The sequence below is a fragment of the Hydractinia symbiolongicarpus genome, chromosome 1, assembly GCF_029227915.1.
Source record: "Hydractinia symbiolongicarpus strain clone_291-10 chromosome 1, HSymV2.1, whole genome shotgun sequence".
In the NCBI taxonomy this organism is placed as follows: Eukaryota; Metazoa; Cnidaria; class Hydrozoa; order Anthoathecata; family Hydractiniidae; genus Hydractinia; species Hydractinia symbiolongicarpus.
The window spans coordinates 22,782,234-22,799,502 of NC_079875.1; positions in this window are offsets into that span (position 1 = coordinate 22,782,234).

The following is a 17,269-nucleotide window of genomic DNA, read 5'->3' on the forward strand; positions in this document are numbered from 1 at the left end:
CTACATTTGGCTCGCTGTGAAAATCACTCGTCTCTACGGAGTCGTTATAGAATTTAAACATCCCTTTATTTTAATAATCAGAGCCCAACCAAGGATTTTTCGCAACTACACCACCCGCCGTTGTAGGTGATATACATTATATAGTGCTGCCAAAAAAGCAATTTTCCTTTTTTGATTAACCTCCGTCCACACTTGCATCTATCATATTTATCGAGGTCAATCCCGCATTCTTCGCAATATTCAGTCATTTATTTTTAAAGGCTTCGGGTAACCATGGCTCTGAAACGATCCGGAACATATTCGATGTTCTTAGGATATTCCCAAACTGCTCGGTCACACATTTCCTGTGTCTTGCAATGATCAGGTACGAACATTAGTGTCCATGAATCAGCACGGACTATTCGATCAGGCGTTATGAGATGATAATTAATGGACATCTTATTATTATACACTAAGATCCATCAGTAAAATTTTTGGTGTGGTCATAGTTTGAGTATGGGAATTCGCCTTTACTCATATTCTGTATAATAACATATATAATGTATACGCTATTGCGCATGCGTTGATGATGTCATGTATTTCTGGTATCTATTATTATGTGTTGGTTATTGGCATATGAATATGATATGTGTTGATGACGTCATATGATTTTTCTATTTTGGGTGGAGGTGGTGGTGGAAATGGTGAAAAGCGGGGTTTTGGGGGGTAAAGGTGTGAAAGGAGCGAAAACCTGATTATAATCACTCCTTACTACTACTGCATTAGCAGCAAAAACACCTCTTTTTTCTCATCACAAATTCCAGAGAACAAGTTCGATAAATACAGTAGACGTCCGTTAATTCGAGCACGCAAGGGTTTTGTTCGAATTAACAAATGTTCGGATTATCAAAAGTTCTGAAAAAACAAGAATTTTAATGAACTTTTAAAGGTTTTATGCTAATGTAACTTTATTTCAACTTTACTACAACTTTTTATAAAAATCTTTTACCGTTGTTTACTTGGTGATGGGCAAGGCCTCCAAATTCCTTGTAAACTTTATTTTATTGGAAATGCCAATTTAATTGATAAATTGAAAGAAATTTTGCCACCATTGATGCAATAAAGATGAATAAAAATGAAAACGTTTTTTTATATTTTCTCATGAGATTTTTTTTATCGATACACAAAATTTCGAATTAACGAGCATAATGCAACCTTGGGACTAAATGTTCGAATTGGCGGAGCTCGAATTAAGCAGCTCAAAATATAAGACTTTATTAAACCAAAATCAAGGGACTTGGCAATTTGTTCAAAATAACGAAAAGTTCGGATTAAGCGGCATTCGAATTAACGGGCGTCTACTGTAAGTACAAGAGATTGGAATATGTCTGTATTGGCGCAGTCGCGTGCGCGTCACGGCAACCCCCAGCAAGTCAACGACAATCCCCTATGAATCCAGCAAGTCAACGACAATCCCCTATGAATCCAGCACCATCCAAGACCATCCCATATTAATATACATAGGACCTAGTATTCACTGATGACGTCATCAAAAGTAGAATATGAGGTTCAATATTTTCTAGCGCAATTCCCTAAAAATCACCGCACATGCAGGGCAATTTCCTTTAAGGGAAATAACCACGTTAGTTTTTGACCAGAATGAAATTCTCCGAATTTGTTAAAAACCATAATTAAAAGAGAATGGAATCAAAAACGGTCAAACAATTACGTGATATTGCAAAATGTCGTGGTTTAACAGGGTATTATAAGCTACGTAAAGCTGAATTAATTAGCTTATTAGATGTACCACAGAGGCCATCAAGAAGGGCCGGACAACGAAAGCCCGTAAGACCTGTAACCATACTACCAACGCCTGAGGCCATGGATATATTTGAGACCCAAGAGATGTCGAAAAATCGATTGATCGTAAAATCTAAGATGCAGGAATGGTATAACTGGCTGGTTGATGCCATCCCAAAGCCTATAAAAGAAGGGGTCATGAGTAATTATGCAAAATTCAAACGCGGGGTGATGGAGCTCTATCGCAGGGTAGCAAATACAGGACCTACACTGCATGATGAAGTTGAACAGCAGGCCAACAAGGACTATCTACATAAACAGCCGGGGCAGGTTTCACGCCTTACGAGCATAAACATGCTCTTCACGACCTTTCGGAGTTTCCGAATTCCCTGTATAGAAGGTGCCGACGTTGACGGGTATATCGGGATGGTGCGACCCAATGTGCGAACCCTAGTTGAGGGCCAGGCAGAAGATATGGGGTCGGTGAAGGTACAGCTGTCACTATGGATATATTGGAGGAAGCCAATAGAGGGAACCAAAGAGTATGAGGAGGCCTTCCATAGTAATATGGCCTCGGTATTCCAGGGTAGCAACGTTGATGACATACTGGAGGATATGTTTGCCCAGGTTAAAACACATGTGTAAAATCCGGCATTCCCCAAAAGTGGCTTTTCGATAGGTCGAATCCTACACCTTGATGTAGACTTCCATAAATTGAAACTAACAAGGGGCTCATCGTATATACAAGCACCTAAATAGATAGCTTTGAAAATGGCAATTAATAATCCTAAAAACGAGGATGAAGAGTGCTTCAAGTGGGGCATCATCGCCAGCCTACATCATACGGAGATTGAAAGAGATCCACAAAGAATAAGCAAGCTGAGACCCTACGTAGGCCAATATAATTGGGAAGGTATGGAGTTCCCTACAAGTATCAAGGATATATCAAAGTTCGAGGATAATAACAAGGGGATTACGGTGAACGTCCTGTCTATTTATAGAGGATCAATATCCTACGTCGATCAACGCATAACGGGCGTGGCAAGCAGGTGAATCTACTGTACATCACTGATGGCAAGAAGAATCATTACACGGCCATCAAAAGCCTTTCACGGCTCCTAGGTATTGAGACCTCAAAAAATAAGTCAAAAATGCATTTTTGCCTGAACTGCCTCCAGGCATTCCCCACAATCGAGTCGAGGGATAAGCATTATAGGTACTGCACCAATCACGAGGCAGTTAAAATTACGATGCCAACGGAGGCCGAAGAATGGCTATACTACAGAGATGGCCAGCAACAATTCAAGGTGCCCTTTGCCATCTTTGCAGACTTTGAGAGTCTACTAGTCCCGGTAGAGGATGCAAGAGGCAAAAAGACAAAGAATTTAAGCAAGCATATACCATCTGGATGGTGCACATATAGCACCTCTGCCCATGGGGATGTACCGGATTCCCTAACAGTTTATAGGGGTGAGGACTGTGTCACCCGCCTCGTGAACAACCTAGAGGATGAGGTAAAGAGGTTATAAAATACATACCCACAGCAGGACATGAAGCCCCTAACAGAGGTCCTAAAAAGGGAACATAACGAGGCATCGAAATGCCATAACTGCATGAAGCCGTTTGATGACGGCAAGAATAACCGTAAGGTCAGGGACCACTGCCACTATACCAGACTATATAGAGGTGCAGCACATAATAGCTGTAATCTCAAATATAGAATACCCAGCCATATTCCCATCATATTCCACAATCTCTCGGGATACGGCGCACACCTGTTTATCCGAGAGCTGAGTGAGAAGTACAACATGCAGGACATTGGGTGCATCGCCCAGAACACGGAGAAATATATAAACTTTAACGTTAAGATTAAAGTACCACTTGGAGGTATGGGATATGGTGATGGGGAGAAGTACAAGAAGATTGAGATTAGGTTCATCGATAGCTGTCGATTTAAAGCATCATCACTGGACAAATTGGCAAGCAACCTCAACGTGTAAAAATCTCCGTTGGTTTTTCACCGAGGATGACACGTTTAAGCTCATGCGGAGAAAGGGCCTGTACCCCTACGAGTATATGGATGGATGGCAGCGATTCGAGGAGCTGGAACTACCTCCCAAGGAGGCATTCTATAGCAAGCTCAATATGAAGGGTATCAGCGATGAAGATTATCAATACGCAAAAAGGGTATGGGATGTCATTACCCCAGGGTGATTATGTCAACATGGGTGACTACCAGGATGTGTACCTAGCAACAGATGTCCTGCTATTGGCCGACGTGTTTGAAACGTTTCGAGGCGTTTGCTTGGACAACTACAGCCTTGATCCCGCCCATTTTTACAGTGCACCTGGCTTAGCGTGGAATGCAGCACTGAAATTTACGGGTATAAGACTGGAACTCCTTACAGACCCAGACATGCTCCTCATGTTCGAGAAGCGTATAAGAGGAGGCATAACACAAGTCGTACACCGATATGCCAAGGCTAATAATGGGAGAGATTGAATCCTCCTACCTACAATATCTAGATGCCAACAACCTATACGGCTGGGCCATGCGTCAAGATCTGCCCACGGATGGCTTCAAATGGGTGCAGAATGTCGTGGCATTCACCGAAAGGCGTATCAGAAAGCTTGTTGAGGACAACAAGCATGGGTATATATTGGAGGTAGATATTGATCATCCCGAGGAGCTGCATGAGAAGCATAACGAGCTGCCGTTTCTGCCCGAACGAAGGAAGGTCCACAAGGTTGAGAAATTGATACCGAATCTAGAGCATAAGCGTAAATATGTTGTACACATCAGGGCCCTTTACGAGGCTATAAAACATGAGCTTGAGCTCAAAAGGTGCATAGGGTCATTAGGTTTAACCAGAAGCCCTGGCTGGCGGGGTACATTGATTACAACACAAGGTTGAGAACGGCCGCCAGGAATGAGTTTGAGAAGGATTATTACAAATTGATGAACCTTTCGGTGTTTGGGAAGACCATGGAAAATATCAGAAATCACCGCAACATCCGGCTGGTCACCAATGAGGACAAGTATATGAAGCTCGTAATGAAGCCTAATTTCAAGGGTGGAAGCAGGTTCAGTAAAAACCTACTGGGTGTAGAGATAGGTAAAACAGAGGTGAAAATGAATAAGCCTATATACATCCGCCAGGCCATCCTGGATATGTCAAAGCTGATCATGTACGAGTTCCACTATGACTACATGCAGCCCAAATACGGTAGCAAGCTACAGCTCTGCTACATGGACACAGACAGGTTTGTGTACCACATCCGCACAGAAGACTTTTATAGGGATATTGCGCAGGACGTTGAAGCACGCTTTGACACAAGTGCCTATCCTGATGATAATAGGCCACTCCCAATAGGCAAGAACAAGAAGGTGGTAGGACTCATGAAGGATGAGCTAAATGGTAAAATTACGACCGAATAAATCCATCACATTTAGATGATTACCGAAGATGCTTGGAAGAGGGCGTTGACGTCCACAAGAGCCAGGTCCTGATACAAAACAGGGGTAATAAGGTATATACTCAAGAAGTGAACAAGTTGGCACTAAACAGTGCAAACGATAAGCGGGTTGTACAACCCAATAAAATAAAGATGCTTACCAGAGGCTATGGGGAAATAAAATGGAGGCATGTCTGTATATAGCCATACTCATACCCTATGCCCTGATTGCCTACATACTTCTTAGATATCGACGTATAATAAAAGGAATGTAGGACATCGCACAAGTCTTTGAAAATGCCTCTGCAGAATATGAAAATATCGAAAAGCCTACTGATAAGCGTCAAATTTTAAAGGAGGCACTACGCAAACGTAAGGGGCATCTCCTACCAAAGAAGTGCACAGAAGGCTTTGTTGACAAGGCTTTGGAGGAGGCCATCGACAAGGTACATACTGAGTATGTACAGCGGGAACTCTAGGAGAAGAAAAAAAGATGGCAAAAGTATTATCCACCCATGTTATAAGCCTATATGCCAGTATGATAGGGAATTTTCTTGATATTGACTCCGTTGAGGAGCTAAGGAGAGATATTGAGGATGACCCTATTATTCGGGACTCCATGACCGATCTGGGAATACTCGTATACTGTAGCATTGGGAGGTGTTTGGCCCCGCTGCTTGTGGTGGGCCATACGGCTCAGCATAAGAGCAAAAAGAAAGAGAACGCGGAGATCCTTGAGGACCAGGGCCTATCCCTCCATCTTGATGTAAAAAAAAAGTAATTTATTACAAGTCCTGGGGCTTATAATAAAATGAGTGAAGAGGAACAAAAACAAGAGGAGAGGGTGATAACCAAGAAGAACGAGGGTCGTGTTGCCGCAGGCAAGAGACTTGCGGAATGGAATAGGAAGAACAAGGCTAACTTGCAGAAGAACGTGGGCAAAGAACTGCGGCAGGTTCTAGCAAGTCGATGGGCAGTGTCCACATCTATGGAGCTGGAGCTTTAGACGTGATTGCCGTAGGAGTAGGCGTCTGGTATATGCTTGGCAGGGGTAAAAATGAACCCAACAAGCCGGCGGCCAATCTGGCTCCTCAACAGGGCAAAGCCCAGCCTATTCCAAGCATGCAATAAATTTTGCTAAAAAATGACACCTAATAAAATGGCAACAAACAAACATGATGAAAACATGGGACCAAAAGAGACCATGATAATCGATGCCCTATGGGAGTCTGTCAGGCTCGTCTCATACACAATTCTCATAGCTATGGGCGGCAAAAAAGCCTTGGGGGTTTCTAGCCCCGGGGCTAAAATTGATTGGAAGATGGTCTTAAACTAGCCGGGTATATGAGTGCGGCGATACTGCTCGACGAATATGCGATAAAACAAGGTTGGTACAAAAAATCATTAATAGCTCCGAAATAGACCGCCTAGTGAAATTTCTATTTGTCATAGAGACAAATAAATATGGAAGAGGAGGCCAAAGAGTGCCATAAATGTTTAAAATCCCTCCCATTGAACCAGTTCAAGTCAAAGGGTAAAGGGCAGCTGACAAAAACCTGCACTCCCTGCCTTGATCTTGTGAGGGTATCAAAAGGCAATACAAAACGCCGCATTTACATGCAACCCTTATATGAGTTAATAATCATCCTACAGGACCATATCCAAGAACAATTTAATGAGGGGTATAGCTGGGAAAATTATGAGAGGCATGTAAATAATAAAGTACGCTTCAGGTACGATGAAACTTTTGATCGCCCGACACTTGCCGAGGTCACTAATCCATTACGACGATCACAGAATGCCATAACATCCGGGGATCAGATTCTGTAGGCTAAAATATGTCCCGGAATAGCCACCCACAAACAATAAAAAGGATATAAGATGTTGTCGCGTATGTAAACAACTATTGCCGCCACACAAGTTTAAAATTAGGGGTGATACTCGGACTAAAAGTTGCATGGACTGCCTCGATAAAGCTCAAAAAAAGGCAGGCTGTAGCAAATAGAGATATTGGGGAGGTTGTTCATGAGTTGGATCATCTTGCTATTGATAGGGAAATTAGGGGTTTTCAACAGGAAGAGAATTACCTCATCCTACATGATCTACTCACATACAATTATACCCCAGTATACCGAACTTATCGGTTCCCCCGCAATGGGGAACCGGAGAAGGCAAGGCTCGTTGAAAGGTACCGCAATGCTCTGCAATGTTTTAAAGGCAAATTAATATGTACTCCATCACCCCTTAAATACAAGGCTCGAGGGACCAAGCTCTGCCCTGCCTGTCGGGGGTCCTTGGTGAATAACCACGGGGGTGTAGTGATATGTTTGGGCTGTGGTGCCCTGTACCCAAAATTTCATAATCGAAAGTGGAGCAGCTATTAGTAAATGGATGTCGTAAGAGATCTGCATACGGCAATATTTACAGGTCCGACGTCTTGCAGTAAGACACAACGTGTTTTGGACCTGCTTAAGCATGAGTATAGGGGACACTATCACAATATAGTGATACTTTGCCCTACCCTACGGTGGAACAGTACCTATTTAGAGAGGACATTGCTATGGCGTGACGAATACATGTTCCTTATAGATCCCCATGACCAACTTATCGAATGGATCCAAAAACTGTTCCAATTGCTGGCGGGAGAGAACACGTTGTTTCTTGTTGATAACATGATATCTGACGGGAGCCTCGATAAAAAAAGGCAGCCTTTGCTTGAATTAGCTATTTCGGGAAGGCATCGCAAGCACAGTCTTTGGCTCTTAACCCAATCGTATACGGCATTACCAAAAAATTTGAGAAGGCAGAAAAAATCCCTGTTTTTATAGTACCCTAATGAGAAGAGTGATATAAGGCTAATTGACGAAGAGACGAATCTCATCCCACACTGGGACGAGATCAAAGTTGAGCTGAAGAGGTCCAAACATGCCTGCCTTTTTTTAAGGCTCGAACACCCCAGGGCTTGGAAAATTTTGGATTGAGCACAGCAAAAACCTCTGGCTTACGTTGATATATTAGAAAGATGTAAACGCAAGTTATGTTCAACGCAGAAGCCATTGAGACACTATCCAACAACCAAGATCAACCCATGTTTAAACGCGCCGACCTGGGACGTTTCCTGGGTATCGAAAAGTTTAAAAATATGACAATACCTTTGGCGTTCCTATCCACCAGCTCGGAAATAGTAGGGTCCAAGGGGGCATCTCCCATGGGTACCCGATCAGGTATGCGGGGAGGAGGGAAAAATGCGAATGACGTCTTTGTCACGCTCGAGGGCGCCCTGGAAATTGTGCGAAGATCAAAAAAGCCAAAAGCCGTTGGGGTCATTAGATGGTTGGCCAGGGCAGGTGTCCAAAAACTACAAGATGTAATTAAGGAGCAGCATCAAGCCCTGGAAGATGGGGATGGGGCCCTTGCCTTACTAAATGATGAAATTGAGGACAGGGATAGTCAAATCGTGATGTTGGGAAATGAAATTGAGGAGCTACAGCAATATGCTGTGCAACACCTTGAAGATCCCGGAAAGAATAATAGCATGGTCATCATCCAGAAGAATAATGGCGATCCCTTTCAATACCTTGCCATCTGTGGTCAACAGGGGTATGTAGCACAGAAGATTCAAAATAAGCTCGTTGATTACCACAAGGGTGAGATTGTGGTAGTGGCGGAGACCCCGAATGCCATAGTCCATTACAACTGGCTACGGAAACGTGGTTTTATTGAAGTAAACCCGGAGAGGGTTAGACATTTTAGGCTTGGTGAGAAATACACGCATGAAAGACTCTTAGAACTCGCGGAATAGGTGTGGACAGATCTGTCCACACCCAACCAAGCACGATTTTCACTACCCTTGAGGGTAGTGAAAATTATATGCAAAAGTGGGTTGGTTACCAACCAACCCAAAAATGAAGGCTAAAATTGCCATGTTGTTCAAGAGTGCCTACCACTCCTTGCCATGTTCCGGGGGTACCTGAACATCTTCAGGAATAAGCATCAACTCTTCCGATACAAAACTCCTTTTAGGGCCATCTTTCAAATAATATAGCATGCGACTACCCGTCACAATACGATCCAACCTATACATCCTTTTACTCCACGAGGCGTCGTTTCACATCACCGTGCTCTTACCCGGGTTGTAGGAGGTACAAGTATAAACCATCCTCGGGTAGGGGCTTTTCCTCGGGATATTCCTTGCTTTTTGCGAGTGGTACATCATCCAGCTTGATCGCTTTGTTAGGCTTCATGTTTATCATGGTAGTCTTGGTATTATTAAGGTTTTTGACAATGGTATACAGATGCTTGACCCAGGTGCTACTAGTCTCGTTAGAGACCAACTCCTGGCCATCTTGTGGCTTGAATAGTCTTTCCACGAGGACCTTGTTGTAGCTTTCCACAAAGGCCGTGAAAGTATGGTTATATTTAGTGGTAGCCTTCTTGATCTTAACGTCCTTACCTTCCAGGAGCTTGCTCACATCTGATTTGAACTCACTACCATTGTCACATTGGAAGGTTTTGGGGTAGTGTAAGGGTCCGGCCTTGTAGATATCTTTGATCATGTCGGAGACCTTGCCGGCTTTCTTTGTTCGCAGGGGCCTCGCTACTTTGTAACGTGAGGCAACATCAATGCCTGTCAGGGTGTATTTGTATATATTGCCATATAGTTTGTCATGCGGCATGTACAACAGATCAAACGGATGCATCTGATTCGGTATTGTAATGGTAGAATGGGGATAATCGATACGTTTTGAGCCTCGAATGTGTCGTAGCCACAAGAGTTGCCTACTAAGCCAATGTATTACCTTCTTTTTGGAGAGACTGCTCTCCTTCGCTAGTAATTTGACGGCTTTGTGGCAGGTCCACAAAGCCGTCAAATTTCTGGGGTGTAATAGATATTGCTTAGCCTATCTGCTTCCTCTTCCGTAACGATATGTGATGATTTTTCTGACATGTCTTTTTTTATATGCCAGAAAATGCACGTTGTTACATATTCTTGTAGGCATTGAAGCCTAGCAGGGACAGGGAGCCAAGGATGAACGTGAGTTCACCATCTTGTTGGGTTTCTAAAGGGGTGTAAAAATTCTTCAATTGCGGGGCTTTTTTGTCCGAGACGATATAAAATTGATACAATCGTCGTCCAATTCTTTTAGGCTACTGCCGGCTTTTATTTGTTTCTCCCCCTGGGTATTAAACCAGTCAAGATTTTTTTCTGTCTATTCCTGATCCATTGGGCCTGGGCTGTATTGAGCTTTTCAACGGCCTCATCGTGACGCCTGCTCACCATGCCCCGAGAGCTTGCTGAATAGATAATTAGTCCCGCTGAATGCAAGGGGGGTTTATAGCCGCACCGGCCACGATTACCGCTATGGTAGCCATTTTATTAGTACTCCACCCTATCCAGCCTACCATTCAAAATATTCAGCTGGGCATCTTGGAGGAGGTAGACGTAACATTTAAAATCACCGGTTCCATCGGCTTCTTTGGTGATATGCAGAGTGATTCCATCACTCATGCGCTGTAGTGGTCTACCACTACCATGTAGTATCTCATCGAGGGAGCTCCGGAAGTCTACAAACAGGGCATACCTTTCATTAAAGGATTGCCCAATCGCCATGTTGGAGTTACCGCGTCTGCCAAAGATATTGACGATTTGTTCCAGATGATCCTTGGGTAACATTGCGTGAGAGTATAGTTCATTAGGTTCCCCTCGACAGTGACGCTGATCTTCTCAATTTTAGGGTTGTAAAACGTTTCGTTAACACCAGCATAGGCCTTCACTTTTCCTGGGTCTAAAAACAGTAGCAGTACACCTTTGAAGGATTTTGATGGGTTATCAATCTGGAGGTTATAGGTGGTATCAGCTTTGCTTATAGTAAGGACCTTCATTCTAAGCACTCTTTCATAGGGTAGGGCAAGTCTCGAAAATCGGGACATCATTGCGCTTGCCAGGCCTTCATTGGTAATTTTATCGAATTCAAGTCTGATATTACTAATCTTGTATATAGCATCAGCTGGCTTGGCTCCCGTGCTCCCCGCGGCTGCCGTCCCTGCATCCTTGATGACGTCACAGTAAGGCGCGAAATTGATGATGAATTGCAACCGGTCGTACAGGACCGCTGGATATAGGGGAAGATTCCGTGTTAGCTCAAACATCTTGCCGATGGGGATGCAAAACGTGTTACCATAGGCTTTAACAATGGCTTTCTCCTTATCCGTTCCCACATGACCAGTGGCCTTGACCTGTAGGGCCCTGATTGTCCCATCATTAGTGTTAATACCCTCCAATATCAGATTATTATTGCGCTTAAACTTGGATAGCCAGAGATCCCTATACAATGCTAGAATATTGTAATGAAAGATATTTTAAACCTCCTTATTGTTTAGAGTAATACGTAGATTCTTCACAAGACTTTTCCCTATATTCGATAGGATGGTTCTTGTTGTATTGGTGCCAGTCAGCGTCAGATCAAATAGAAGCTTGAGGCTGCCCGGGTTAACGACATCATTTTGTGGCATGTTGTGTATGTCGACATATAGATATTCTTTTTGGTCAATGGTTGAGGGTGTATGGGAAATTTGTTCCCTTTGTCGGCGCCCCTTCATACCTAATAACTGCTTGCTCTCTGCATAAGGGTCCATCAGGATACCGTATGCGTTCATGATAATTTATTATATATAGGATGAAAATGTTGTAAATAAATGGATAATCCGGTATTCACGCTTGAGGAGGATATTGGTAAGCATGATGATAAAGGCGACAAAGAGGATACCCAGCAATCAACGCATTTACCTGGAACATCGGGGACATCAACGCCGGGACAGCAGCAGGGAGGTGCGCGTAAACGATTGGGGTTGGGTATTGAGGCGCAAAGGACGGAGCTATTTCATTCGAAAATTGATAGCCTGTACACGAATCTTAGGGTTGGGCTGGGTATGACGCCCAATGCATTACGATAAATTCCGAATTGTGGAGGGTGGTGAACTTATATTAAAGAGAGTTGTGACAGGGAAGAGATCACTACCGGAAGTAGAACTGACGTTGCAGGATGGTAATTTTCCAACCATTGGACAGCTCGAAAAGAGGCCGGGAAGTACGCGTATGAAGGTAAGTTTAGATTAACACCATAGAGACGGACTTAGGACCTACGCGTCTGAAGGCCTTAGATTTTGATAAATATCAAACACCTAATAAAGGTAGCAGGACAGAGGCCCAGAATCTTATCAGTGATGTTAATGTCCTTATGAATAGGGATGAGGATGATGAGAGGACCCCTTTGATAAGGCCTGATGTGATGGAGATGGAGACGATTGATAGTATTCAAAATTTTGCTCAAGACGTTGAAGGCTATGTAGATACCTCATTTGCAGGCATTGACAATGATGCCCCCGAGGTTGATACGAGATCATTAAGGGTTGAAATTGAGACCCTTCAGAAGAATATCAGAAGGTGAGGAACGAACTTATACAATATGATAGCGACATTAGGACGAAGGAGGGTAAATTGAAAGAATTCAAAAAGAAAGCTGGGGCTAAAAGGCCTCAGGAGATTGCCAGGCTGGAGAAAGATATTGATCAATTGAAGAAGGATAAAAATGTTGCACTCGGTAAGCATGGTCTTATTTCCTCCGAAGTTTTTAAGCATCTACGGAATATTAAGTCTGAGTTGATGAAAATCGCCGGGGATGACATGCCTTTGCTTGAAAAACTTAAAACACTCTTCCGTGAACAGGGGATAACCATAGCCAGCATCGTCTCTGCTGTAGGTCTACTAATTTCCACCATTGTCCTTGCCGTTACGGGAGGAGAGGGTGCAGCAGCAGGTGCTGCAGGGGGAACCGCAGGGGGTGGTGAAAAAGGGTTTGTGCAAAAGCAACTTGAGAGGCTTGGGAATTTCCTAGCAGGTAAAGCAGGTGCTGCATTGCCAGGTATTATAGGTACAGCGGTCTCCTTCCTTCTAAGAGTAGCGTCAACAATCGTTACATATGCAACCAAACATTTGTATATAGCCATTACGGGAACTGCCGGGCTTGTCGTGTTATACATAAAATAAGCCTTATTTTTTTCTCAACCATATATAGGCTAAAATGAGACCAACCCCTATGGTGATTATTGAGGCCTTGGTATCCTCGTGTTGATTTTGTGGGAGTTGTTCGGGTATGGGAGACGATGTTGTGGGGCCAGGAGGTATGGATGGTATAGCCTGTATGGTATGATCGGGTATATGGGGTGTGGTATGCTTTGGAGGTATAGGATGCGTGTCATGTTTTTGGGGTATATATAGGTGTTTTAGCAGTATGTTTGAGGGGTGTGGCGGACGCATGCCGCACAATAGGCCTGTTATTAAGGTCAAGCCTTATACCAATCATCGCACTTGAGGATGTTGTTGTTATATCCTAGAATTTTACCCATACGCGGGTTCATGTTGGGGGGCAACATGTACACATGGTGCATTACAGCAAAATTTACGGGCGTTCGGGCATATTGCTTTACCTTTTGAAACTCCGTAATATCATGGCTTACATTCTCCTGATGTTAAACCATGGCTTCAAATTTCTGTAGCAAAATTTGCCTTGCTGTGTAATTGTCCACATTGGATCCGATGAGAGATGCCTTGGCATCTGCCTGAGACCCAAGCAACAGGGCTACGTAGACGCGAATACTCTCACTCAGCTTGGTCAGGCTCTCTGGCGTCCGACCTTGGCTTGTGGGCATGATAAACTTGGCTCAGTCCCCATCAACCTGGGGCCACAACCTACCATCTGTTAACGACGACATGGCAGCCTTAAACTTGTATAGGCTATTGGGTTCTGCACCATATTCGCAGCATACCTGTGCATACCCGGATGTGGAATAGGGGTTTTTATACTGTGAGAACCCATCGTCAAAGGGCATGGGTGCCTTCATCCTTGCCAGAATACGACGCATATGATAGTAAACGTGAAATTTGAAGATTGAGTTGATGAGTGGTACCGAGCCCGTCATGTGTTTGGCACATATGCCGCGCAATGGGTAGCGAAATTAACCTGATTATTCCAGTAGTCCAACGCTTGCCCTTTCCAATTCACATTAACAGGGTCATCAAGGTAGGTTGTTGGGACCTTTATGGCGTATTTGGTAAACTCCGGGAATACCACGCAAATATGGGAGTCTGTACTCACAAACAGGTCCTGATGTTCTAAATTTATAACACCAAGTGGTCATTCACCCCTGTTACTTTTATACTTTGCAGAGTGGTTGTATTGGTCGATGTTCATTTCTTAAAAGAAAAGGAGATAAAACAACTCTATATCACCGACATAGATAAACCTACCATATTTGAAGACTACCTGGGACAGGACACCCGTATTGCTCTAAAATCGATAAGCATTAGACCCGGATGGTTGAATCTATATAGCAACAACGATATCACTATACGGAAAGTAGAACCTGATCAGAGGGTTACAAGGATTGAGATCATGAATGGCCTGTATAGGATCGAGGATATCGCGGCAATTATCAAAAGTCAGGCGGAAGATGAAATTAAACTGTTTGTATTGAAAAATTCCGTATCAGCGATGGGTATATGGTTGTGATCGGTAGGCAATTGCAAGAGCTTCTGGGATTAACCTATGATCCCGCAAAAAAATATTACACAAAGGGTGATTACGATACCATATATAGAACTGATATATACCAAAAATTAAGACTTATTTGTCCACAATTGAATGAAGACTTCTGTCTTTTGGATGGCAAAAAGTCTAAGGTTCTGGCTCTGCTTCCTACTAAGGAATTAAACGCCTGGGGGGATATGCTGACCTGGACCTTTGACATACCTTGAAGGGGTCCACTGACCATCTTGAGTTCATGCTGACAGATGTGTACCATCATGAGAAGAACGTCACGTTTTCTGACATCAAAATGCATTTACTGATAGAATAAATGAGTGATATCAGTAAACTTTATCCGAGTTTGCCGAGTGCACCTGCACAGAGCTCTGATCAGGATGAAGGACAAATTCTTAGGCTGAAAAAAATAGAGGAGATAGAACAATATCTCCGGGATGAAATAAAGGAGAGGACTATTCCTCTCTTTTATTTCATCATTTATTGGCGAAAAAATTCAAGATACACAACACGTGGGTCAGGATGAGCGACCATGGATTGCTTGGCGTGAATGTTATCACGTCGGGCTATGGGATAGGAGCTATGGCCTCAGGTATGGGGGTACCCTTGGCTTGTGCCATTGGGGGGGGGGGAGGGACTCGCGATTGCCGCCGGAATAGGGCAAGCCGGTCTTCGAAACGCTTCAAAACGTCTACGTGTTAAATCCAAAAAACATAAGGCTATAAGGCTACTCGAGAAGGCGAAATTAAACTACATCGTTGACCTGATCAGCAAGGCAATGGAAAATGGTGTTATCAGTGACCATGAGTATAGCCTAATTAGCCGTGAAAAAGAGAGGTATATGCTGCTCAAGGAGCAAATGCGGCAGCGCTTTAACAGAATCGTAAATGATATCAACGAACAGGAGAGAACCCAGTTGGTTGCCGAAGGTAGGGAGGAGGGTAAGGACAAAATTTCAAAAACGCTTCAATCTGTGCAATATGCAAGCACTATGTAGAGTCTCCACCTGAATATAGGCCTTAATTTGTATTATATTTTATAGACCTTTTGAGTTTATAAAATGTATGGTTTTCTAATCCTCGCTTAGTAACCATTTCTTTTTAAAGTCCTTGTATCGACATTCCGTAATATGCACCTGGGGGTAGTGATTTTTACCTTGTACATTTACCGATGAAATGGCCAGGATTGCGCCGACCTGGCAGGGCTCATCGTAGGTACCGGCATACTCTGGAATTTGGTAGTAATTGTGTCCTTGTAATATTGGAGTTTAGCATTTACATAACGATCCCTTTTTACAGGCTCTTTCGTCAGTTCCTCGGAAATCAACTCTTCGACCTTTGACCATATTTGACGATATTTCATGATCCAGTCTAAATACTCCTCGAAATCGAGGCTCATTGCTGGTACTGCATTGGCGTTGTACCGTGTTGCCCCATGCGCAGACAAGATTTTCGGTGTTTTCAACCTCAGGGCAACCACGAGGTCTTGTGTATGATATCCCACCACATATCGTTTGTCCTTACCTCCATTGGCGGGAATAACATCCGACACCGTTAGGTATTCCACATTGATATCGTTAAGGTCTTTAAACGTAGCGGCAAAGTTGCAGAATAATTTGGTACCAACAAGCTCATTTTCAAATTTCAGCATCTTGTTTATTGTATATTTCGAACGACTTCAGAGAATTGCATGTCATGGTACATGCACAGCCTCCTCCGTTATATGTGATATCTTCATGGTAGCAATACCAGCATAACATTTTACCACTTACCATGAACCTACGCCCGCAGGTACATTTGTCATATGCGTCGAGTACCCTTTCACAGTCATTACAATGCTCCATTTACTCTATCACAGTTACATTGACGATCATACTCCAGGTCATCAAGACGGTCCCGTAGGTCCTGAATCCTCTGCCTATTATACTTCTTCCTCTCCTCCCCCTGTACACATGCCAGGGTGACAAGTGCAAAGGGATAGACCCACGACAGTAAGGAAGGTCATGAAAATCATATTTTTCAAGCTATATTGACAGTTAATGCACATTTTATTATAGGTCATTTTACAACATAGTTGTAAGATAACGTCCCCTGTTACATATATTTGAGCAACGGGGGATACTTTTCAACAGCTTTATTGCACATGTCCTGCGTTTTGAACCTATCAAGTCTGAGCGCAAGGGGAGACTTTTCAACAACCTCATTACATATTTCCTGCGTCTTGAACCGGTTCGGCACATACTCGAGTAAAGGGGGATCTTTTTCAACAACCTTGCTACACATGTCTCGCGTCTTGAAATGGTCCGGTACATGCCTCAGCAGCAAGGGCTCCTTTTCAACAGCCTTATTGCACATGCCCTGTGTCTTGAAACTCATCTTTATTATTAGTAGTATTATCTTGCAACAATTGCTGTAAGATGACGTTTTCAGGCCAAC